The sequence below is a fragment of the Ursus arctos genome, unplaced genomic scaffold, assembly GCF_023065955.2.
Source record: "Ursus arctos isolate Adak ecotype North America unplaced genomic scaffold, UrsArc2.0 scaffold_4, whole genome shotgun sequence".
Lineage (NCBI taxonomy): Eukaryota > Metazoa > Chordata > Mammalia > Carnivora > Ursidae > Ursus > Ursus arctos.
The window spans coordinates 63,852,208-63,878,969 of record NW_026623056.1 but is presented as its reverse complement, the minus strand read 5'-3'; the positions used below and the strand labels follow the sequence as shown (position 1 = coordinate 63,878,969).

Sequence of the window (26,762 nt, the reverse complement as noted above, 5' to 3'; positions counted from 1 at the left end):
TTTATTGTTAATATTGACAAAAATGATATTATTATTATTACCCTTTTCACATTTGATTCTGATTTCATATATCAGTGCCATGGAATATGTTCTTTCCAATATCATTTCTTTACACTGAAGACTTACAAGGGGGCTATTATTCTACATATTTAAAGTGACTTACGTAAATGAGGATGATTTCACATCTTTAAAAGTTCTTAGGAGAAAATCATGGTGACCCTGGGTTCGGTAATGAGTTTTTAGATACACCATCAAAAATATGATACATCATTTTGGTGAAAGATTCTGTTCACCATACACTGCTACATCTAATACACTAAGTAATCACACAAACATAAAAGATGTTTCTAAATGTTAGTTTTTTGTATAAATAAGTCCACTGATATTTCAGTGAGAATATGTTCACACAACGGTGTTGCACTTAGTATACTTTAAAAAGTTGTATGTACAAAAGATATTTCTAAGAATGGTAATTTTATATGTGAATAATTAAAGTGTTATTCCAGGAATGACTGTGTTCACCACATTGTGCTGTATTTAAAAAATTCTGCAAAAGCACTTAAATAAAAGACATTTCTAAGAATGGAGGCTGTATATACGAACACAAAGTGTTATTGCAGTGGAAAACTGTGTCCAACACAATGTGGTGTATTCAAAGGTCACATGTATAAAAGATGTTTCCAAGAATGTTAAATGTGTATGTGAATTACTGCAGTGTTATTTTATAGAAAGAATCTATTCACCAATGTGTGATATATGGAATGCACTATGCAGGGTCACATGTATAAAAGATGTTTCTAAGGGTAATAAAATTGTGTTGCATCAAGAAAAATAAACATGATGCATGAACAAAAAAGATTAGATAAGTTGGATTTTATTAAAAACTTCCACTCTGCAAAAGACACTGTTAGAAAATGAACAGATAAGCTACAGACTAGGAGAAAGTATTTGAAAAATATGTATATGAGGAAGGATTTATATCCAACATATACAAAGAAGTCTTAAACTCAACAAAAATGCAGCAAACAACCCAATTAAAAAGTAAGTGAAAAATCTGAACAGACACCTCACCTGAGAAGAAATACAAAGATCAAATAAGCATATGAAAATGTGCTCAATATCATATGTTTCTAGGGAATTGCAAATTAAAACAACAACGAGGTATCATTACTCATCTGTTAGACGACTAAAATGCAAAATACTGACAGTAACAAACGCTAGCAAGAATGGGAAGCAACAGGAACTCTCATTCTTTGCTGGAAAGGGAGCAAAGTGGTACGTAAAAAGCTTGGCAGTTTTTTAAAAGGCTAAAACTTCATTTTACCACAGAAGGTCTTGGTTGGAAAAATCTAATGAAACTATAGTTTTGAGAGAATGATGCTAAAAATAAGATTCAATGAAATAAATTTCACTGCATTGACAAATTGATTAGAGGTTGGTTAAGGAGAACTATTACCTTCTAATCAGGACTAACCAATTTTTATTATATCCACCATTTAATTAGTAAATACTTAGCAACTACTCCTTTCTGTACATTATTAACTTTTAGTAAACTTTTGAAAGTAAAGTATTACAAAGTCTGTTTTTGTTATTGCATTGACATTATCTAGAATCTAGCAAACACATGGAAAAAGCACAGTATCTACTGAAGCTGCTTTTGTCTACCTAGGAACTTCTGTGAAAAAAAAAAAAAGAACTATGCAAAAGCTAAATTTAAAAAATGCATTATTAATTTCAGTACTGTGCATACTGGTTAGGAATTTCAGCTATCTTTTTTTTTTTTTTTTTTTTTTTTTTTTAAAGATTTTATTTATTTGACAGAGATAGAGACAGCCAGCGAGAGAGGAAACACAAGCAGGGGGAGTGGGAGAGGAAGAAGCAGGCTCATAGCGGAAGAGCCTGATGTGGGGCTCGATCCCAGAAAGCCGGGATCACGCCCTGAGCTGAAGGCAGACGCTTAACCGCTGTGCCACCCAGGCGCCCCGGAATTTCAGCTATCTTGATGATAGTAAGATCCCAAGTATATAAGCTGATTTTCCTGATCAAAGATTTCTAAACCTGAGAAAGGCACTTCTACCAGGAAGGGAAAAAATGAGCCTTTCAATGGGTATGTTTTAATTGTGTTTGTATTCTTACTGTATTTCTTTACATTGACCAAGTGTGTGGCTTTAAACAACAATCTATTAAGAAGAGTTGGTTGCCAGTGAATATTTGTGCCTTCACCTAAAATAGCTCTGAGGAACATGAGGAATGTGTTAGGCTCAATTTCCCTCCATGTATCATATTTCATTGATTCAAAGATACTTTTCCCCCCATATTCTGACTCTGAATTCTTACAGTTGATGACATCTCACAATCGTTATGAGCCAGACAGCAGTTTTGATGTGATTGTCATTGCCTGTGATGTGATTACTTGGTCATAACTGTTCATACTGCTGTCATTTCGGCTGAGTTATGTGCATTGTGGGGGAGACACAAGTTGAGTTTAATTACCATTTAAAATGTCTTCCACAAGCCACTATAATTGAGCATTGTCAGTAAATATAATTGTTATTTGAAGCTTAGAAACAAAATTTTAGAAACAGATTTGACATTATTGAAGGAAATATTTATTGTTGGAGGAATGGTCTCAGATCTATATTTTTTGTGAAGCAAAAATTAAGCTACTGAAGAAGATAGAATATGTCTAGATAGAATATGTCTACTTTCTGAGAAATTTCAAAAAGATTGCTATCTACCTACCAAATTAAATGCAAAAGAAACTGTTCCTCTAGGAGGGAATGAAAAAAAACTTCAAAGCATTAAGAGGCTGGTCTGATTAATGCATCACAGAAAACTATCCTTCAGACATTGCTCAAGGCTTACGCGGTAGTTATATTTTTTCTTAGCCATACATAATGGCACATCTTACAATCATTGTCACTTTACAGTTGGTGATATTCAGTTTCTTTGAAGAACATGAAATCAGCTATAAAACACTTCTTATTCTGCAACTATTTAAAAACCGCAATTTCTCATCATATTAGAAAATAAAAATCCAAGAAAAGAAAAAAATACATGTGCAATGGAAAAGTTAAGAATGTATTAGAGTCACAGGTTACAAGGAAAATCTACAATCCAGTAAGCAATGACGTATCATGAACAAGACTGGGCCCACAGGATTCTGGGCACCTACCCTCAGCTTAGAGTAAGAGTTATACCATGCTCATGCCTCTAATTCAATTCCATATCATGCTATGGGACTCCACAGAGTAAACATTCAAACAGAAGTGAAAGATCATGTCGACAGAAAAATGAGAAAGTATATATTTCTATAGAATTATTTTCATATACAAGGAATTCAGTCATTTGTATATCTACATTGCCCTATTAGTATCTAGTAAGTTGGCGAATGACTATTGATATTGATGGGAAAATATGATAATTCTTCTCTTTTATGAGGATTCAAAAATTAACCTCTATGTCAGCCTGTATGTATTCACCAGACATATATGAATAATTCAGAATAAACACAAATACTCTTGTATACACACACCTATATTTAAATACATGTTTAAATTTATGTATTTACACACAAGTGTTATACATGGTATATGTATGCACATAAAAATATGCATATTGTGACACAAATTCATGTCTATGCATATAATGTCATAGCTTCTTTCAAAATTTTTTGGGGAGTAGTTCAGGTTTTATACTTTCAAGGCTCTCACATGCATTCAACCTTTCATGTTGAAGTATTTATATATTCTTTGTATTTTAATAGTCTAAAATACCGATTTTACTGATTATTTAAACAAAAGAAATCATTTTCAAAGCCATTCTCCCATGTGAAAACATGGCAGAGGCTGGGTCTGTTTATACAACAAAGGATACAGGTGTGTGGACAGAAGAGATCCGCAAGTAAAGAGAAAAAATAAATGAATGCTCACTAGGAAATCTAGGGTAAAGAGTTGAATGAAGTAATGACAGCCTCTCAGGCAAGCAGAATTTTTTACAAAAGGCCCTCTCTACCCTCAGGCACAATTACAACAGCTGTACCATATAGCCTCTATCAGTCATAATCTAGAATAGTGCCTCTTTCTATTAACCAAGCAATAGAGGAGCAAAAATTACTTATACCAGCCCATATGAGGCACTCTGTTTGCTGCACTGCATTCTGATGGCTTAATTAGGTGGCTAGTGTGGCACATGAGGTTTTGCAAGCCAGGTTCATCACAAAGACGGAATCATCAAAGCAGAGGAGTCATGGGCTCTACAGCTAGATTACAGACACGAGTTTCTTCATCGAGGGTCTTGTCACTGACTGTCTGTTAGTTTGATTCCATCTACTTACACAATTAGGTAAAACCTCACCCTAGTAGACCAAGGCTAATAAAGAGCCATGAAATTGAGTACAGCTGGCAATTTCTCCAGTTATTAAGATCTCATCTTCAACTGAGTGACGGTCTCTAGAAAGTAAGTAATGTGTTTCATGTTTTTGAGTATTTGTTCTCTTTCAAGACCTGACACACCTAGCCATGGAATTTCCGATCTTATTTAAGAACCACAAACACACAAAAACTTAAAAAAAAAAAAAAAAAAAGAAAACAGGGTTCCATCAGAATGTCAACTGATTTAATAATCAAAGAATTTCAAAAATGTGTTTTTGTCTGTAAAGGAATATGAAGGAAAATCCTGAAAAACCCAATTACACTGAAAAAAATAAATCATATGTACCAGACATTTTAACAGCCATTTACTCCACAGTTTGGTTATATTATTCATATTATGAGTGCTAACTTTAACTTGGTTAATTCAGAAAAATTCTAGTAGTTTTAATATATATACAGGAGACAATAGCAAATAATAGATATACACATTCATTCATATATATGTATAAATGTGTATATATTCATAAATATGTATGTGTATACATACACACACATATATATGATGGGTGACTCTAAATAGCATTATAGGTAACCATTTTGAGCTTAAGTCCCAACAAAAATCATAAAGCAATTAGAAGTTTGAAGACCAAATGCAAGTATACTATTATGCTCATATATTTTTACTTGATCTTTTAAAATAATTATATATTGTAAATCATCTAACAATAAACACTCATTAATGCAAACATAGTGTAGCACTCTATGTCCACTTAATTTCATTAAGGACGCCACCATTCTCCCATCTTCCAACAATGAATCTTAGGGTCATCCTTGACTCATCTTCCTTCCTTTCACTTCCCATGATCCCTCAGTTTTTCTGACTCTGTATTCATATGTTTTGCAAATCTTCTTCCTTCTCTGTTGCCTGATCTATACTGAGGATTCTTGCATTTTTTTCTGTAATCTCTTCCTCTCATTACCTTATTCATTTACCAATAAACATTCAGTGAATAATTTCTATGTACTACTCACTCTTTTCGGTATTAATAATACTTTTGAAAACTACCAGGAGTGTTTTCCTGTATTCTATCATAATGATCATTTATTATAACTAGAAAATTAGATGGATAACTGATTTTCATTATTTTGTCTCCACCAGAAAGACTTTTTTTTTACATTTACATTTTTACATTTAAAGCTTCCTAGTGTAGTATAAAAGGCTCCTCAAGATTTGAACTTCAAATCTCTCTGGACTCATCTCCAAACATCCCTTAATAATGCACTTTTCCTTTCAACCAAACCACACCACAGTTCTTCTTATAGTCTTCATAACTCTGTAACCTGGCATGAGCTTGGGATTTTCTTTCCCACTCATCCCGCTCCAACCAGGTAGAACTTGTAAAACTAAAGTGCATAGCTCACAGTAAGTGCCTAATAAGTGATCACTTTCCAATAGATTCTTATTTTGTTTGCCTGCTCTGTGAAATGTTCTATGAGGTCCTCAAGCTGTCACTCTAGGCTCTGAAGGGCATTTGGCAAAGAACTTATCATAGGATCTCAACCTCGATTACACATCTGTTTTCCCTCAATGCCATCTGTAGTTCGTTACTGTCCTGCTACAACCATCTAATGCAGATTAGGCTAGTAATACACACACTATAGATAACAATAATGTTATTATCCAGGTTATTAAGGACAACTTCCATATATAGAATCCATTCAGGGTCCCGAATTCCTTGAATACTTTATCTTTAATTCAGACACAACACAAACTAATTCTAACTTTCTTTCTGAAGTGTAAACTGACATAGGGAGAGATTAACTTACTGACCAAGATAACGAAACTAATATATAGTAGAGATATTATTCAAAAACATAACTATCTGAACCAAAAATCATCTTTTCTCCGCTACGACATTCTGATGTTTTTAATGTTTCCTGAGTAGTCTTCCCTCCCCCTCCCTGACACTCCCCTCTCTTTCTCTTTCTTTCTTGGTATGGCTAGGTTCTTTATTGTTTTGGTTAAAACTAAATTATGAAAAGTAACATTCAGAGAATATGTAATTTCTCTTATATTCTGGCTTTCTAGCGTCCTATACAACTTACAGAAATCTGTGATACAAAATTTTATTATATTTCATTTGTAGTAAATATTTTTTTCTAGCTGTCACATTGAGGAATAAATCATAAATTCATACTTTGTCTTTTCATTGTTCGTAACAGAGCTGACTTGCCCACTAGCCACAGTGGCACAGCATGGGCCAACAATACAGTTAGGGACCCATGAAAATGTTTTAATTTATTTTAAAATCAGAAAAAGAAAATTTACTTTTACAGCCAAAGATTATACTCATGTTAATGCCAACACAAACATTAAAATATGTTTAATATTCTTTATGGTGGAAGGAACCCATGAAGGCAGAAGTATCTAGGGCTCCCATTAGTTATAACACAATACTGGGCTCTTAACCTCCTTTTACAGAAAATTTTCATAACTGATATATTATTTTAATTTGGATATAAATTCCTAGACAGTTAATGTCTGAATAAGCATTTCATTAAGGTGTGGTCAAAATTTAGGAGAAATTGTACCAAGTAGGCAAAACTAAGTATTTTATAAAGCAATTTTAAAATATATATATGTTAATCTTCACTGACCTATTAGTTTAATGCCTTTCCTCCAGTGTATTTCTGAATCTCTAAATATTACTATGAGATAAAAATAGCAAGAAACACAGGTAAACACAAAGCAAAATAAACCAACAATGGCCTCAAATCTGCTCCCCCAAATCCTTAAAATATCTAAAAGAATTATCTTCAAATACTTTTATCCCCCTCTCATGAGACCCCTTCCTTAGAAAAATATTTTTTAAAGTACTCAACTGTTTATCAACTTAAATTTTGTCAAAAGCAGTGTTTCTCAAATTTTTTGTGTATTAAAGTGATTTGGGGTGTTAATAAAACTTTGGGTTTTGGGGGCTTCAAACCAAGCTCTGCTTTGGCAATTGATTCTGCCATAGGCCCTAGAAAACTTTACTTTTAATCATCTGAAGTGTTTCTGAAAAAATAATCTATGGGAAATACAATAAGAGAAAATCCTAGAGTCATACAGATTTCGCGAGTAGCACATAAAATCGTATCACTTTTGTTCGCTTATTTATTTATATTTATTTGTTTTACTTTTGTTTATAGTAACATCTCTATCAGTGCATAATTGAAAGAGCTCAGTAACCTGTTAAAGTACTTTTAAGTTTAAATGTTATATTCTAACAGAAGAGACAATTAACTAAGTTTGTAAAATTAATTTCTGAATAGTCAATGCAGTTAAAAAAATCAAACCGCTTATGAACACGCAATCTCTATAGACTGCAAATAATACATATTTTCTTTATCACTGCCCATGGCTACTGTGCTATAGAAATTAATCACAACCATTGGAAAAATCATCTCTGTAGATAAAAACCTTTGTAGGATGTATATATGCAACATATTAGTTAAATAACATACTCCGAAAGAAATGTTTGAAGATTCTATCACATTTCAGTTTCAGAAATATACTTTCTATTTTATCTTTTTACATCATAAAGGAGATTTTTAAAATCTGAAACAATCTCTCAAATCTATTCAACAATCTGTTAGGCATGAGAAAAATAAAACACACAAAAATAGGTTTATATGGGAATTGTATGTATATGCGTCCTATCATTTCTAGAATTTTACATGAAGAATTCTTTAAGATTTATAATTTATCTATAGATGAGTCAAGCCCAGATAACACTTAGCTCCTTGCAATTACCGTCCTCTGGGTAAAACGACAAGGTAGTGAAGTGCTGGTGGATGGACAGGTGGGGAGGGTTAGCAGTAAATCATTTCAGACAATTTCACACTCAAGCCTTGTTGACATGAGGCAGGGCAAAGGAAATCACCCTGTCAGCACCTGCATCTTTAATGAAGGAAAACGCTGCTGCACATGCAGAGAAGAGAGAGGGAAAAATAAATCCCGTTTAACTTTAAAGTGGGCTGTCGGATTTATTCAAATAGAAATGCAACCTGGTGTGCTTCCCCCTCCCCATGTATTTCCATTTAAAACCTTACAATATACACCCAGAATTCAACATTGTTGTGGGTTTGTTTGTTTTTTTACCATAGATGGTGTTCAAATTTTCAATTCAACCCACTATACGCGAAATGTATACTTTTAAAACATATCATTTAACATTTGACTTTCATTGTCTTCCTGACGTCTGTTGCAATCAGAGGTGTATGTTTAAAATGTAAAGATGGGTATCTGTCAGATTCCTTTGTAGGAGAGATTAAATAAAGATGTGGCATGGCCCAGATACAGCATGCCTCAGGAGATAAGCACAGTTGGTTTAGGAGTACGTTTTATGTAAATAAGAGATCAGGTAAAGTGACAAGACAAACGTCTAGCAGTGGTTTCCATTCAGAGGCAGGTTTTCACAGGCTCTCTATGTAACGAAGGGCAATGACTGAATTGTGGGAGCAGCCTAACCATTCCCAGAATCCACCTTTTAATTACTCCTTTCTCTTAAAACTGACTTATAGTTTTAAACAACAGTATTTCTTGGTTTCAATGTGTAATTTCTAGGCCCCTCCCTGACACACCAATCACTTCCCATACAATATTGTAAATATACGAAAATGTAAATATGATAAAACATAAGCAGTTTTAAAAGGGCATTATATAGGGAAGCAAAAGAGAAAATCAAAAATCGAAACAAAACAAAACCATGAGCGGGTAATCCATCAAGCCAAGCGTTATATTCAAATAATATTGTTATATTCAAATAATATTTTAATATTTAATGACACCAAGTAACCAAGTCACAACTTTACTGAAAACTGCTTGATTATTGCGGTAATATAATAATCTGCAATATGATGGCTATTCACATTGTTTTTTTAATTTTGTGCCCTGAGGCATCTGGTGCCCATCCACACCTCTGCTAATGATAAGTCGAGTTAAGTTCTAGAGACCATATACTTCTTAGTTTTTCAGAAACTTGTGACTTTTTTTCATTTATCTGCCTTTTGCAATAAGTTTCTGATGAAGGAGAATATTTTTTTCTCAAGGTGAAGAGTGGAAGCAAATCAGGTGAATGAGAAACTGTTTTTTAAAAAGACATTGATATTGGTCTTCCTGTCACTGCTCCCTCAACACTCCACTCAGCTCACTCCAGGTACAGATCTCTACTGAACTTGAGAAAGCCAGAACTACAACAACAAAAGGACTCGGGGCCTCAGTTCATTCTAAGATTAACATGGAGAGGAGTATCTGAGGCCGATGACTCCTTTCAGTAGTTTTGTCATCTCCTTAGCCTGAAACCAATGCTCCTGAGGGAGGGGGGGGGCAGCATTTAGGAAAATGACTTCCCGTCCACGGGTGTTTCTTTGAAAAGCTAACAGTACATTTCTTTTGGCACGTAAATTACTCTGAAATAATTCTTGAACTCCGTGCTCCTGAACAAGACAGACAATTAACTTGATGCATCCCTTTTCAGTATTCATATTTCTTTTTAAGGTGTTGCCTCAAAATGGGCCCTGAGTTACTAATCTGTAGGACATCTTATTAACTGGTTGAGAACTGATTGATCACCTCTGAAACCAATCTACATATTGTATGAAGCAATAAATTCATTTATGTTATGCTCTCTTTAGTTATAAAAATGATTGCATATAGGAGAGTAATTGCAGAGGTTTGACAAATTTAGACCTAAATGTTCAAGTTGATTAGTCCTCTTTGAAATGATACAATATCTTGAATGAAAAGGTAACTTTTCATATATTTCATTTCATATATTTCATACATACCACCACACACATTAATGTATGCGTTCCTTCTTCCAGATATCTAGGTAAAGATGATCAACCCACATGTGATCATTTTGAGATTTGATTACTTGCTTGATAACTAGATCATGGATTAAATCTATTAACCTGTAATAGTTATTGGCTGGCCAGTTTAAGGATAATTATACCTAAGCTATAATTCATATCTGTATGTACCTATAGTCATGGTTTTCAATACATTTTCATACAAATCCCTTTCTTACCCTGACAATTTGAAAAATGATGAAATATTATATAATTTGCATTTTTCATATACTTTAAAAATGCACATTTTTCATATTGTCAATCTTTGATATTTGGTTCATTCACTAATTTTAATCCATACTCAACAGAGTTCTGGCAAGAGAAGGGAATATAGAAACAGGTTAAAAATAAAAACTTTTAGTAATTTCAATAGTGTGTAAGTACAGAGTAGCTAAATGTACTTTGCTACAACAGACTAAATTTTCTGTATACTTTCACCCTATGGAAATGTTTTTAACAGATATAATTCCATTTGTTTATTCACAACTCCCTTATCTGCCAGGTTAAAGTATCCATTTTAACCCAGCAAGGGAAAAAAAGTCAAGACCCTGGATTATTTGAGAATTCTGATTTGTGTGTGGATACAAATGATAAACTACATATAGTTGCCAAGTATTAAAATAAATAGAACAGTAAAATAAATAAAACTCAATCTTCAAGGTTTAATTTAATGAAACACCATCTGCCATTCTTTTATGAATAACTTGTCTAAATTAAGATGATAAATTAAACCTATTCAAATTAACTACAATTCATTCCCATAGTTTTATCTAAGAGAAAAGCTGACATTATATTTGGATTAGTGTATCAATATATTTTTCTCTTTTCCTGTACCATAGCATTGGGTTTAGTTAATTTCCTATAAAAGGGTTTAAGTAAAGCATTTTATAGCAATGTTATTCTAGCACCATTAATAAAATTATGACTTCAAGGAAACCAGTTTCTAACTTCACTGGAAACAATAGTAACTATGGCAGCATGTTGCATTTTTACTCTGACATTGTTCAGCCTGTTAATTAACACGTCACTCCTCTAAAGGAATTTCAGGTTTAAATACTTCACTTTTTTTGATGGCCCTTTTCTATGGTACTAACATGCACTGTAACTGCTTTTCTTTTCGTATTACACACTTCTTCCCTCCTCTAATTGTTCTTCTACCACTCTAATTCACTAAGTTAATCTAATAACTCTTTACATGTTTCAGTAGGAGTGAATATTTGTCAATTTTCTCACTTTCTTTAGGGAATTAATAAAGTGCTCTGTATTCGAGAATATATGATCCCTGAAACATATCGGCACACGTACTTAAGAAACCAGTCACACAGACTTACACATTTGAAAGCAAATGAACAAGTTTGATTTACAAGACACACAATGAAAAACGAATTTAAAGCAAAGAAAGTATACTGGTCATGATTTGATAAAACAGATGCTTGGCACTTACCTGGAATAAGCTGGGCCAGAAACAGGTGATCTTCGGAGAAGCTGAGGAGTGATATTATGACCAAAAAAGGAACATGTTTCCATTTCATCTTTGTCCCTTCCTTGCATTACACCCAGCCAGTGACAGATAGGTTTTATCTGGGAGAAAAAACAAATAGCAAATTATTTTTTAATGGTTAGCTATGTGGAGATGAAGATAATATTAAAAATACTTTGTGAAAAATTTTATTTCAAATGCATTTGAAATACCATTTTTCAAAGTGATAAAATATACAACTTACACTGAACATATTTTAAGATATACATTTTGAACAAATATACCATTTGTTAATCTTGAAAATGTATTTTCAATCAGATATAATTAGCAAATAATTCATTGGTTTTCTCTACTATTTAGGCAATGTCAGATACACGTTTTCATTTTCTCACCAATTTAGTTGGAACACTCTCATCAGGTCCAGAAAACTCTATGGTCCAGAAAACTTACTCATTCACTAAGCAAATATTTACAGACAGCTTATAGTGAGTCAATCACAATGCTACTTTGAAGATACAGCAGACAAAATTAAGTATTCTCTTTAATCAGGTATATAAACAATTTGAAGCCACCTTAATTACATCAATTTATAAACACATAAAAAAAACTTTTGCAGATGGTCTATTCTGAGCAAAGAACTCTGTTATCAGTCATGATGGACCCAAGAAATATAAAACAGTAACTCGTAGATGATGACTTTAACAGATGGCAGAATTAAACTACAGGAATTCAGGTGGAAGATGGATCAGTTTTGCTTGTGAGAACCGACCAAACATACACTAAAGACATGACATTTGAGATATGAGATAGTATTTGATAAAGAGAAAAGGAAATAGTATTCAAAGTGAGAGAACAAAATAACCAAATATTCAAAGGAAATGTGTGTGTGTGTGTGTGTGTGTGTGTGTGTGTTTGCGTATGTGTGTGTATTCCAATAAAACACTGCTATATTCAGGGAACTGTAAGAGGAGTTATTTGGCTGATGATAGAGTTTGCCAGAATATAATATGATAGAAAATTGAAAAGATAAGGACAGGTAATGAGGAATTGCTGTAGAGTTTAATAATAGATAATATGATTCAAATTATTGAGAAGATAACTCTGGTAGGACTGTGAAGAATATAAAGTAATTATGAAGAAAATTAGCATGGAGGCCATAACCACAGTACAGAAACTTATAATAAATGTTTACAAAGGACCCTGGGAAAGGAAATAAAACCAATGGCTGGTGTTGGGGTCAGGAGCCGGGTGACATCACACAAGAACACTCTGCAGGACTTAACATTAGATTTAGGAGCTCGGGCGTAGAAAGACATGTACTCACTCAGTCAAAAATACCTAAATAAATCTAGCACAATAAAAAAAAAAAATCTGTTTCCAAAGAAAAAGAAAGTTCTATCACACATTCTGTGACACTTGAGAAAAGGATGACCTACTTGATTCTGTAGGTTTCTCCACACAAAGCTATCATCAATTTGTCTAGGTGAGCTGAGCTGTCCTTACTTTCTTACTTATCACTGTACAGTTAATTGCCAAGTTTTCCTTTAGCAGTCTCCTAATCCTCCTGCCAGACACCTACGATCACTGAACTTACTTAAGGTATTTGGGGATTATTTCTTCTCTTGAAGAATCCTGCAAGCCCCTCCTGTCTGGGCTAGAACCTTGCCTGCAAAGACATATTCTTGGCTACTGTAGGTTCATACTTGTTATCCATTTTCCTTGTCTTGGAGCTAATGCCTTTGTACCTCTCCATACCCTGGTACCCTATCCTCATAAGCGACATCACATACCCACATTATCTTCCATGTCTTATCTGCTTTAAGTGTCAAATGAGAGTAGAAAGTAGACTAGATTTCAGATAATCACAAACCTAGATGAACAGTTCCACTCTTCAATCCATACTCTGCAGTTGTTAGTTTGTCCAGAGGCTTCTGCTCAGTTAGCCCTTGGTGCTTTGGCTTATAGTCACATTTCTCAGTGATGTATAGAGGATCCGTTCTTCCGGAGAAAATGTATAAATACACTGCATCCTAGTAATTTCTGCTTGACTGGGTTTTGATGTAACAGATACCCTGTCATCTTGGATTCTGCTTGCTTAGGGATATTCTCATCTTCCTCCTCTCTCTAACATTTGATTATTGTGTGCACTAGACATCAGAGTCCCTGTTTTGAGATAAACACTAGATCTCATATTCCTTATATGTACATAAGTAGTTTTGCCTCAGCTTTTGATGTAAATAAAAGCCTGTATGAATCTACAGGCTATTTACGATTTGCTTATTATTTGAAAAGTTAGAATTATTATATTAGTTAAATGATCCTTTAAAGTATATTTATTGAAACTGAGATTTTCATATCTGTGGTTGGTTATATTCTAACAATTTCATTAATAATTATATAACTTATTAGCTGCCAATAGCCATCGATAAAATAACAGCCCACATCAAACATGTGCATTCTTCTTTTAAAATCAATGCAACAGGGCACCTAAGTGGCTCAGTCAGTTAAGCCTCTGACTTGTGATTTTAGCTCAGGTCATGATGTCATGGGTTGGAAGATGGAGCCCGGCATCGAGCTCCGCAGTCAGTGGGGAATCTGCTTGAGATGCTCTCCTTCTGCCCCTCGCCCCACTCATGCGTGCGTGCACGCACACACGCACTCTCTCTCTCATAAATAAATAAATATTAAGAAAATATCCTTTAAAAAATAAAATAAAATAAATAATCATAAGAAAATAAACCTGGAAGTATAAATATGTATTATAACTGGTTGAACTACTGCCAGTTATGTTAATAGGCAGATACTATTTCAAACTTCAAGAATGTCTTAGTATATTCATAAAACCAAATTTTATTATCTAAGGACAATTCTGTGAATTTATATGGTAAGTGGCTAGTACCATAGCATGATTTTAAGGTAGAACTCACAAATCAGAAGTGGCAACTACCTCATTTGCTATGGACACGCAAGAAATAGCTTGAAATTCTGATTTTCAAGAGTCCTGTCTAAAAACAAAAGTACCCTAATACACTAATCCCTTACTTAAAATCACATATTTTGACATATTAAAAATAAGACAATTGATTTTAGTGAAGCATGTGATATAACTGCTTTTGGAGGCTCTGAGTATTACAATATAGTAAATTCTACAACCACAAACACAATCCCCTATGAACACATGAACACTTTTCTCTATAGATGTGTATATTGGGCCTATTATCAAAGTACTAAGAATGTATATCCATATGGTTTTGAATTAAAGAAACTAACGTGACATAAGAGCAAAAAATATACAATATGCTTTTCTGTTGTGAAATATTATGCTGAATATGAGATTACAGAATTATTTAATGTAATATAATGCTTTAAAGTATAATTTTGTTGGCTGGAGTGCCTGGATGGTGCAGTTTGTTAAGCATCTGTCTCTTGGTTTCAGCTCAAATCGTGATCTCAGGGTCATGAGATTGAGCCCCACATTGGGCTCTGTGCTCAGCATGGAGTCTGCTTGGGATTCTCTCACTCCCTCTCCCTCTGCCCCTCCTGCTTGCATTTTCTCTCTCTCTCAAATAGATAAATCTTTATATATATATATATATATATATATATATATATATATATATATATATATAATTTTATTGGGAATGATAAATCTATAGAAGTAACATAGTGTACTATTCTAGAAGCATAGATGGCAAGACTAAATTCTTGGGTATGAATCTCAGCTTCACCACTGAAACACTGCTTGACTTCAGGCAAAAAATATTTAAGCTCTCTTAGTCTCATCCTTCTCATATATTTAAAATGTGAATAATAATAATAATAGCTACATCATTGGGTGAGATAATATACATGGAGTGTCTAGAAGAGTGCCTGTTACATCACCTAGTATCTGTTACTATTAATATCACCATGACCCCCAACTTTAAATAGGATCCAATGAGGTTCTTCCTCCAGGGTGATGATGGAACCAATCTTTGATTTGTATTTACATGTTGCTTCACATTTGAATAGTGTCTATTTTAGGTTTAACTTGTAAGACATTAGGGGTTTTGATTTAGTTTAGTGAACTTTATTAAGTTAAATTTATATATGATAAAATGAACCCATTTATAGTGTAGGTTGAAATTTAACAAACATAAAGAGCTATGTAACGTCCTCCCCAATGATGATCTAGATACTTTCCACAGGGGCCTTGGTGTTAAAAGCTAATATGTTATATGCATATGTTGTGAAAGTATACATGTTGCTAATGTACATTTTCAATAAAAATAAATTCACTGCCTGTCTGCTTTTAGGAAGAGGATTGCCTTAAAAACAGTTTTAACTTGTTCTACTGATTACTAATGAAATTTCTTGGAAAGTAGAAAAGTTCCATAAGAAATTAATTTAGATAAATGCATGGTTCAAAAATATAAAAAATACTTCTTTGGGCACACATTTTGGATTACTTAAGAGAACACAAACATTCCCTAAGCATATCAGTGTATCATGATGAGTATAGTTCAGTCTCTTCTGAAACTCCTCAGCATAGGTAGCGCTCTCTCTCTCAGTCTCTCTCTCTCTCTCTCTTTCACTCTCTCTCATATTTAGGACAGAAACTATATTTACCAACGCTTTCCTTGTTACTAACCAAAAGTTGTTCTTTAAGTTACACTACTCTCTTAGTTTTCCTTTTCAGTGGAAAACAAAAATGTGCTCTGGGAAATCAAAATAGTTTTTGTTTGGAGTCTCGTCTTCTCAGTCTTTTCATCATAATCAGCTTCTGCTTAACTGATTATCACCCAATGAGTCAAAAGTTAGAACAGCTGGAAATGTTCCACAACACAACAAAACCAGCCACTGTTGATTTTCTCTGTCCTAGTCTTAGATAAAAGAAATAACAGTGGCCAGTGGGTAACAGGCGAGCCCCAACCTGGCTGTCTTGGTGAGATCAATGACCAGGAAAGGCCAGACTCCTGAATTCTGCATATAATAATAGAAGAATCAGTCAGCAATCTACACACAGTAAGGAGATACTCTCCCTCTTTACAAATGAGATAAACTGAAGTTTGGTCTACTCAAATAGGACTATCCTCCTAGAGCATGTAAAGGAAAATCAATCATGCAAATTAAATGCAAAACAGTCTTTGGAAAATTTTGGAACATTAAAAAAGAATTAAGAATCCCAAATTAGGTCTGATGAGCTAGCTCTAAATAAACAAATAATTAATAAATATTTTTGCAGTTACTATATGGAGAGCTCTGTGCCAGGCACCAGAGATTCATAGAGATATGACACAAATCTACACTCTCTATGTTAAAGCAGCAGATAATTTATTATGTTTTAGTGACAAAGGCACAAAGGATGAAGTTGGCCAAGGTGAAGGTGGGGAGAGGCCAACCAACGTGCAGATAAGTGTTGCTACGACAGAAGATATTCATAAAAAATAAAAATAAATAAGACATAATCTATATGCAGCACCTCACAGTTTACTTATTTTTTAGCCCATCGGACTTTTTAAATTATATCAGGAAAATAATACATAAATCGTTATCTTCCATATGACAATACGAGTTCAGAATCTTCACGAGACTTGTCTGCATGAATGTATGTAGTTAGCACATATAAGTGAATTAAAATCAACTCTACTATTTTTCTTTCCGCGAAATCAAAACCTCAAAGAATTGCAAGGTCCTGAATGCAAGGCTAATTCAAGGTTTTTTCTTATCAACAGTGTAATGGCATATGGGAAGATAAAACTAGGTTAACAATGATATAATTTGGAAATGAAAGTGAATCACGACAAAAGAACCATGTAGAGGATTGGTAGTATATTCTCGTATGTGTGCTGAACAGGATCCTCTATAAAAGTCTACTTGGTGAGATAAAAAGAAGGTATAAATATTAAGACACTGCAAAGGAAAGGCAATAGAATGTGGTGAAGCATATGGCACTAAAAGACAAAAAAGAAAAAAAAGGAAAAGGAAAGAAAAAGGAAATGTGTTCTGCTGTTTTCAAAATATCCACCTAGTAAATGGAAAGTTTAATAAAAAACGTGTGTGTGTGTGTGTGTATCTAATTTTTATAAATGACTGGCTAATTTACTCTTACTTTAGAGTTCTCTAGAATAATAATACATATGGAAGTCTGTAGGGCACTCTCTCAGGAATTTATTATGGCTTCTGAGTTGGGCGTGCTTTAAATTTGAAAAAATAATAAAAGGTATATAACACCTACTAAAAATGCTGATTTAATGTTTTTATATAGACAGGTTAAACTAGACATATTATTACCAAATTCTGAAGTTAATGCCACATCTCTTCTAAAAAGCGTCATCTGAAAATAGAATACTACAAATAGAATACTACATACACAAGCAGGGCACTTAAATGAGTGATGGGTATTAAGGAGGACACTTGTGATGAGCACTGCGTGTTATATGCAAGTGATGAATCACTAAATTCTGCTCCTGAAACCAATATTACCCTATATGTTAACCAACTAGAATTTAAATAAAAACTTGAAACAAACAAACAAAAAGCAGAGCACTTAAAGCACACATTTAGGGTTTAGGGCTAAATAGATTAAAATATTTATACACACACAGACACTTGCCTTATAACTCATTTATAATACTTTTGGCTTCTCATATACTTAGGGAACCCTTCCCTCTTAGAAAGATGTAGATACTATACATTTAGTCGAATGTTTACATTCTCCTAAACCCCAAATTATTAATATCCTAGGTTTAAAGTGTCATTATTAAGTTTCTGACTTTATTTATATATATGGATTTTGTAAAGAAAAAAGAGGAAAGAAAAGAAACTATAAACAAAAGACTGCTAGGAAAATAAGTTTGAAATCAATACTGAGAATAAAATACATGATTCGAAAATATAGGAATGAAGGCATGATAAAGACAAACCTGGAAAACGGGGTAGAGTTAATCAGGAATAGAGGAAGTAAGGGAATTAGCAAGATTTTCAGTGCTTTGTCACCTAATTTCTCGAAGCTCCTGGATATGTAGGCAGAGCTATATTACTATTCACACTTCAGTTTTATTTGGATGGATCACGGACCCTATATCCAATTATGCCTCCATTCATTTCACAAAGACTAATTAATTCTCATTATATTTCCAGGAAACACACCATTTTAAATATACTGTGAGAAAACTCAGGGCATGGTGATAAACCTCAGTCCGTATATAAAGAATGAGATGATTTGAGACACTCTATTTTGTATCCAAAATGAACTGAAATATATTATCAAGTCAGGGCAATGAGTCAAAGAAACCAACTTTTTAAAATTTTATTTAGTCAATTTACTTAACGTAGTCCATCTATTAGGATCATGCAGACAGATATGTTACCATGAATTTATAGTCAAAAGATAAAGTAATGGGAGACACACATCCTTTAGAATTCTTACTCTTCAACCTATACTAAATTCAAAAAATGCCATGGACGATGTTTGTCTGCTCAAAATGCGTATGTTAAAACTTAATCATCACATCCCCAATATGATGATTTAAGGGGGTGGGGCCTTTGGGAGGTGATTAGGTCACAAGGATGGAATCCTTATGAATGAGATTAGTTCCCCTATAAAAGAGCCCAGATAGTCACAGGGAGAAGGGAAGCCTGCTGTCTATGAACCAGGAATCGGCCCTCACCACACACACAATCTGCCAAGGCCTTGATGTTGAACTTCCCAACCTCTGTTGTTTACAATCCACTAGTCTGTTTTGTTATAACATCCCTACGACAGTAAGCAATTTGCCATAATGTAATGGATCTGCCATACTCCTAAAAACTTCCAAAATATTAAAGTTCTGGTTGTTTTATACATTTCACTGATTAGGGTGTAAGACATAGCAATGAAACTGAATATTATTTAAAAGAAAAACACTGGCCACCTGGGTGGCTCAGTCGGATAAGCAACTGCCTTCAGCTCAAGTCATGATCTCTGGGTCCTGGGATCAAGCCCTGAGACAGGCTCCCTACTCAGCTGGGAGTCTGCTTCTCTTTCTCTCTCTCTCTCCCTCTGCCCCTCCCCTCTGCTTGTTCTCTCACTCTCTCTCTCTCTCACTCAAATAAATAAAATGTTTTTAAAAATAAAAGAAAAACATCAAAAGAAATAATATCAACTAGCAGTAAAACTGAACTTCACCCTCCCTTGAGGTGTTCTAAGAATATTACAGTTTTAGGAGATTCATCACAAAGAAAGGACAAATAATTATTTTATTGCTACAAAATGAGAATCTGAAGCATTCAATAGTTCTTAAAACATTGCACATGGCATATTCAAAATACTGACTGATGTCTTCAAATAAAGTACTATGAGCAGCCTGAAGACAGTCAAATTAACAATCACTGTAAGTTCTACTTAATGTTTGGTCTCCTTTCAGCATGTTGAAGCTGGCACTTCATCACTGGTTTAAAGCAATCCTAGCACGACTTTTGAATTAGATATTTTAACACAGTGAATTGCAAGAATTCATATACGCATTTCAAGATTAAAATATAAAATCAATAAAAACAGTAAGATGGTTGTCAACCACTGGCTAGATTATCTTATCTAAATGATCGAAATGCAGTTATATATAAAAATAAACGTAATGTGCTCTCTACAGGGCATGATGAAGATAAACACCAGTCTCTCTACTACAGCTACCATAATCATTAAGGAATCAATGCCAAATTAAACTGCACAAATCCTTAGGGAGAGACGGAGAAAAAAAGCACAGCAGTAACTGCAGAAAGGTTCAAATCAATTTTTCACCCTAAACATAGTGAAGTTTGTTAGTATTGCTAACATAAAGGCAAAGGTAAAGACAGCAAAATGGAGATTTTTATCTTCTTTTCACTTTAATTACAGGGTTGCTTCAGGCAACCTAATTTTCAGACTTGTTTTAAAAAAGATTGTGTTCATATATTAGCAGAATTATGTTAAGAATAAGGAAATTTAAAAGATGATTTAACGTAAAGAAATGTTGCATGTAAAGACATAGACAGAACGTAAAGATTTAATATAAAGAAAATTCCACCAGATTTTTTTTCCTTTTTCTTATTTTGTAGCTAAAAGGAGAACTGTCTACATCAGGCACTCTTCAAAATCAATGTTCAAATTCACAAAGATGAGTCCTTAAAAGTATACTCATGTACACAAAGACAAAAAGAAAGCGATTTTCAAACAAAAGCAATTTTCAAAATGCTCTGCTCACACTAGCTCACATCAGATGAATTCTATGCCCACTTGACCTTCAATCATATTTTTCATTTCATCATTCTGATGAAAATTAGCAGGACACATGATGTTTGGTCACCCTAGCTAAAAGTGAATCCAGTTGCAGACGTATTTTTCTGGAAAATATCATCTTTCAAGTAACATAACGTGGAAATAAACATCAGTGGCCTCGCTGTTCTAAAAATAAGTGTTGCCTCCAATAAGTCAGATCTCTCTTAGCATGATAACAGAATTAGAGGAAATTGTCTGGGCATTGGATTGGTCAAAGAAAAGTTAGATATGAAGCTGGTCTGGCTTGACACTTATACTGAGAGGGAGAAATGCAGCGGGGTAGAGAGGAGAGAAAGGGAGAAGGCACAAGAATGAGAGAAAATAAGAGAAACGGAACAGTTAATTCAGCAAGCGTGTTCTGGTGGCAGTTCCTGGAAGTTACAACAAAACAATCGTACAGCAAGTGAAGTTAGTTATCTTCTGAACATCCTCACCTTTCAGAGAGTGCTGCCGTGATCATTCTCTTCTCTCTGTTTAATCTAATTGAAAAGGAATGCCTGGTGACTCATTTTTTTCCCTTTAGAGACCAAAACTTCAATTAAAGCCAGTCATTCCACGAGTTAAAGGTGAACACCCCAAGCTGGGCTCTATTCAACTTCAATAAATACAAATGTCTAATAAGGTTAAAAAAGTGTACTTCATGGAATATGATGTCATCATTAGATTACTTTTTCTAAAGACAAAACAAGAATATACCAAAAATCATATTAAAATGACCATGCCCATGTACCTATACTTCATTTATTTAATAATATTTCTTTGAGAACCTATTAGGTGCCATCGTAAGATTCCAAAATCAATACCACAGAGTCTTTGCCCAGAAAGAGCTTGTAGTATGGCGAGGGAAGCAGACCCAGATAAGTTACATGTGAGATGGTCATTTCTATCACAGAGTTTACTAGAGTACCATTCTATGAGATTGAAGCAATTAGGCTTGTGGCAAACTGGAAAATGTTCACCACAAAAGTAAACATTTCAGTGGATCCTGAAGGAATGGTAGTTGTTGATTGAGCCAAAAGAGTTTAAAGCTGGAGAGGAACAGAATTCAAAACAAAGGTACCAACTGTGCAGAGGCAGAGGAAGGAGTCTGTGTGTTTACCGAACAGTAAATGATTTTATTTGGGTGGGATTTCAGGTGACATTTCTGTGTAAGGCTGTGATTGGAGAGGAAGTTGAAAACATAGAACAAAGAATGTAAAGAGCTCTGTGTGCAAAAAGACATTTAAGCAGAAGCAAGAATCATACAAATGTGGTTTCTAGGATAAAAACTGTAAATCACTGGCATGGAGTGAGCAAGTCTGAAGATCATGAGGCTGTACAGGTCACCGTTGCGATGGTCTACGATTCTAGCGCCATGGCAAAGTCGGCCATTTAACAAACACTAAATATTCGTGGAATTAATGGATAGATGAATGAACACAGTGATAGGGACACAATGATATGCACCTAATGTACTTACAGAGAAGTTGGAAATACAAACACAAAAGCTATCGTATTCATGAAGTCCATCAGTCTACAAAGACTGCCATTATATTAGGCAAGAAATCATGGTGGCTAAAGACAGAAAACACTTATAGAAACATTATGCTTAACATAATAACCAGAGCAAAATGTACTCGTTTTTTGTTATTTGCTTTTATTTTCCTAAACAAATGAATTTGAAATGTGCTGCTTTGAATGTGTATGGAATCTTAAATTGGTTCAGTTCTATTGGGAGATGAGTCACAGCATCATTTTTAAATGGATGTGACATTTAAATTAAAATCTATTACTTCAGGTTTGACTTTTTAAGTGCCTAAATAACTGTTTTTTTTTTACAACTATTCATATTAAAGCTTGATATTAATTTCCAAGCTGGGAGTAGATTACACATTAATACTTAAATGAGTTGCAAATTTTTAGATTGCTTAAGAGCAAATAGCTCTAGAAATATCATTACCGCAAATGCAGATAGAGTCTAGTTAATCCGAGCAATTGTCTTCACTTGTGTTGGGTTCGTTTATGAAGATACAGCAGTGGAGAAGGGACAAAAGGAGCAAGCATTACATTTCAGACTGGCTATTAGTAATGCTATAGTAAGAAAGACGAAGTAGCAGAAGAGCAGGTCAAAGGTAATTTTAATATGTCAACACGCACAAAGACTTCTAACAAAAAGATTCACCCACAAAAGGCTATGCATGAAAGATGGGGGGAAACTCTGTGACTGGCAATTGTGTTGCATGCATTCTAGAAGGAAAGGGTTTTTGAAAGGCATTTAGCTTTCAACCACTCAGGGTTCCTGTGAATGTCCTCAGCAGGACCAGAAATGGAGGATTCAATTTTCAAAGATAATTGTGTCAGATAACTGTCTCATGCCTTTTCAGCAAGAATCTGATAAACACCTAATTACTAACCAAGTGATTTTAGAGCTATATAGCTGGGCTGGTGTGCAGGCTACCCAGAAAGACCTGGCCATTCAATGTGTCAGGAGGGAAATGCTGTTGGACTGTAAATTAATTTCATTTATTTGGCTAATGAAATCTTACCAACTCTCCTATTCTAAACAAATAATTTATTATTTTAACAAAAGAGCAGAAATCTCAATGTAAAATCAATTATAACCACACAAATAACTTCTCACCACAACCCATCCAAAACAATCTACTGGAAAAAAAAATAGCTGCAGTTGGAATTTGGATACTTAATTTTCTTTGCGCAAGCCTTGTACAATTACATTGACGCTAGCTTGTTATGCTGAAAAAGAACAATCTTAATATTTCCAGGGGTTAGAATTTGGTTCAACTGTTTTAATAATGATATAGCTATAACTGCACGACTATTCATCTTTAAACTTATATGGATGAATGCTCAGCTGTACTCCTGACTACTTCTGCTTGTGATTCCCTATTATATTCTTGGCCTTCACTTGCTATTCCATGTTGTCATGTGTACTATAAGGCATAGAATTAAGATCCAATATTATATGCTGTCTTGACACTTGTAAATTGGGACAGTCTTAAATGGCCTAATTTCAGGGTGCAGGGGTGGTGCAGTCAGTTGAACATCCGACTGTTGGTTTTGGCTTGGGTCATGGTCTCAGGGTCTGGTACTGAGCCCCATGTTAGGCTCTGCACTCAGTGTGGAAGTCTGCTCAGGTTTCTCTCCCTCTCTCTCTGCCCCTCCCCGCCCCCAAACACTTGCTCTTGCTCTCTCTAATAAATAAATGAATCTTTTTAAAAATATGGCCTATCTTCACTTACTGCTCCACTCCACTCTTATGGGTAAGATCCTCTAACAAAACAAACCTCTCACCAAAGTGACCCGGCACAGTTTTTGTTTATCCCTGAGTATAAACAAGCCAATTACCTTTTTTTTTTTTTTTTTTTTTTTTTTGCCAAGATGGTGGAGGAGTAGGAGACCTTAGTTTTATCTGGTCCCAGGAATTCAGCTAGAGAGAAATCCAGTCATTCTGAACACCTGCAAACTAAACCAGAGATCTAAGGAAAGAACCGCTGCAACTCTACAAATAGAAAAGTGATCACTTTCTGCAACGTAGGAGGTACTGAAAAGTGAATCCGAGTCAATATATGGGAAGATGAACCATGCAGGGAGGGAGCTGGCTACAGGAGAGCGATACAGCAGCTGAGCACAAAATCAGGACTTTTAGAAGTCTGCTCCGGGGAAGGATGTCCCTGCCTGAAAGGCACTCAGGTGGCGAAGCAGGGCAGAATCCCAGGTGGGACAGTGTAATCTCAGAATCTTCAGGGTCACAGAAGACCAGGGGTGCCTGAGTCCGGCAGAGTTGCGAGGCATCAGAGCAGGGAAGCCGGCTGCAATCAGCGAGCCCAGGAGGGGCCTCTCAGCTCAGGGCTGCCGTAAACCTCAAACCCCCGAGGCACTGTCGGGCGACTACTCTCCGAGCAGGGACCCAGCAAGCGGCAAAACAACCACAAGACCTCCCACCCCTTCCCAGGAGGAGAGGCACAGGTATGCACCTAAGGAGACTGCAGGGCTTGGAGACTTGAAACGGGGTCGCATGCCTGAAATAGAAACAGTCGGCCACAAGCTGGGTGAGCACGGAATGAGGCTGGAAACCAGGGAGACAGGAGTGATTGACTGCTTTCCTCTGAGGGCACACTGAACACTTGGGAGGTTAGAGCTTTCTGCTCTGGGGCTGGATACTGGGAGGCCACTGTTTCCATTCTCATTCTCTAAAGTGATGTGGAAAGCCTGCAGGGAACAAATGCCTCATAAAGCAATCCGGAGCCACATACTTAGCCTGGCCCCTGCCAAGGTGCAATTCCACCAGGGGCAAAAACACCTGAGAATCAGCACAACAGACCCCTCTCCCAGAAGATCAGCAAGAACATCCAGCTAAGACCAAGTTTACCAATCACACAGAACTACAAAATCCAGCGCTAGGGGAAAATAATATGTAGAATTCATGTTTTTTTCCCCTCAGGATTCTTTTGTCTTTCAATTATAATTTTTTTCTCTTTCCTTTTTCAACCAATTTCTTATTTTATCAAAATTTTTAATTTTTTTTAATTTTCATTTTTACACTTACATTCTAACTTTCATTGTATTTAATTATATATATCTTTACTATTTTGGGATGCAGTTTCTTCTAACAGACCAAAATACACTTAGAATCTACCATATTGCTCTGTTCTCTTCATCTGTTTGATCATATTCTCTTTTTTCTTTCGTCTTTTTTAATTTTTATCTTTACAGTTACATTCTATCCTTTCAATGTATTTAATTTTATTTTGGTATATATATATATGTGTGTGTGTGTGTGTGTATATATATATATATATATATATAAGTTTTTCTATCTTTAAAATTTTGGATCTAGTTTTCTAACAAACAGATCAATATACACAGAGGATCCAGTGTATTGCTCTGTTCTGTTCACCTGTCTGATTATATTCTCTCTCTCTCTTTTTTTAATTTTTATTTTTGTTTTAGTTTCGGGTCTCTTCTGATTTGTTACATGTATATTTCTCTGGGGTCGTTGTTGCCATTTTAGTATTTTGTTCTCTCATTAGTCTATTCTGATTCATCTATTCATCATTCTGGACAGAATGACAAGATTGAAAAACTCACCTCAAAAAAGAGAACAAGAGGAAGTGCTGACTGCCAGGGACCTATTCAGTATGGACATAAGTAAGAATATCAGAACTAGAATTCAGAATAACAATTATAAAGACACTAGGTGGGCTTAAGAAAAGCATAGAAGACACTAGAGAATCCCTACATGGAGAAATAAAAGAACTAAAATCTACTCAAGTCGAAATAAAAAAGGCTATTAATGAAATGCAATAAAAATGGAGGCTTTAACTGCTAGGATAAATGAGACAGAAGAGAGAACTAGTGATATAGAAAACAAAATGATGGAGAATAAAGAAGCTGAGAAAAAGAGAGATAAACAATTACTGGATCACAAGGGGAGAATTTGAGAGATAAGTGATACCATAAAGTGACACAAAATTAGAATACTTGGGATCCTAGAAGAAAAAGAAAGAGAGAGGGGGGCACAAGATATATTGGAGCAAATTATAGCAGAGAATTTCTCTATGCAGAGGAAGGAAACAGGCATTCAAGTTCAAGAGTTACAGAGAACCCACCCCCCCGAATCAATAAAAATAAGTTAACACCTCAACATTGAAACTTGCAAATCTCAGAGATAAAGAGAAAATCCTGACGGCAGCTCAGGACAAGGGGTTCATAACCTACAAGGGTAGAAACATAAAAC

At 34.8% G+C, this 26,762-nt stretch overlaps 1 long non-coding RNA gene across 1 annotated transcript in view; it reads right to left on the bottom strand.

Moving 5' to 3' along the window:
• Positions 1–6,885: 6,885 nt before the first annotated feature.
• LOC130542686 (uncharacterized) overlaps positions 6,886–26,762 on the bottom strand; it is a 164,798-nt gene continuing 144,921 nt past the window's right edge. Inside the window, exon 2 of the long non-coding RNA XR_008957399.1 lies at positions 6,886–11,849. This is a non-coding gene — a long non-coding RNA (uncharacterized LOC130542686). The remainder of the gene's footprint in view (positions 11,850–26,762) is intronic.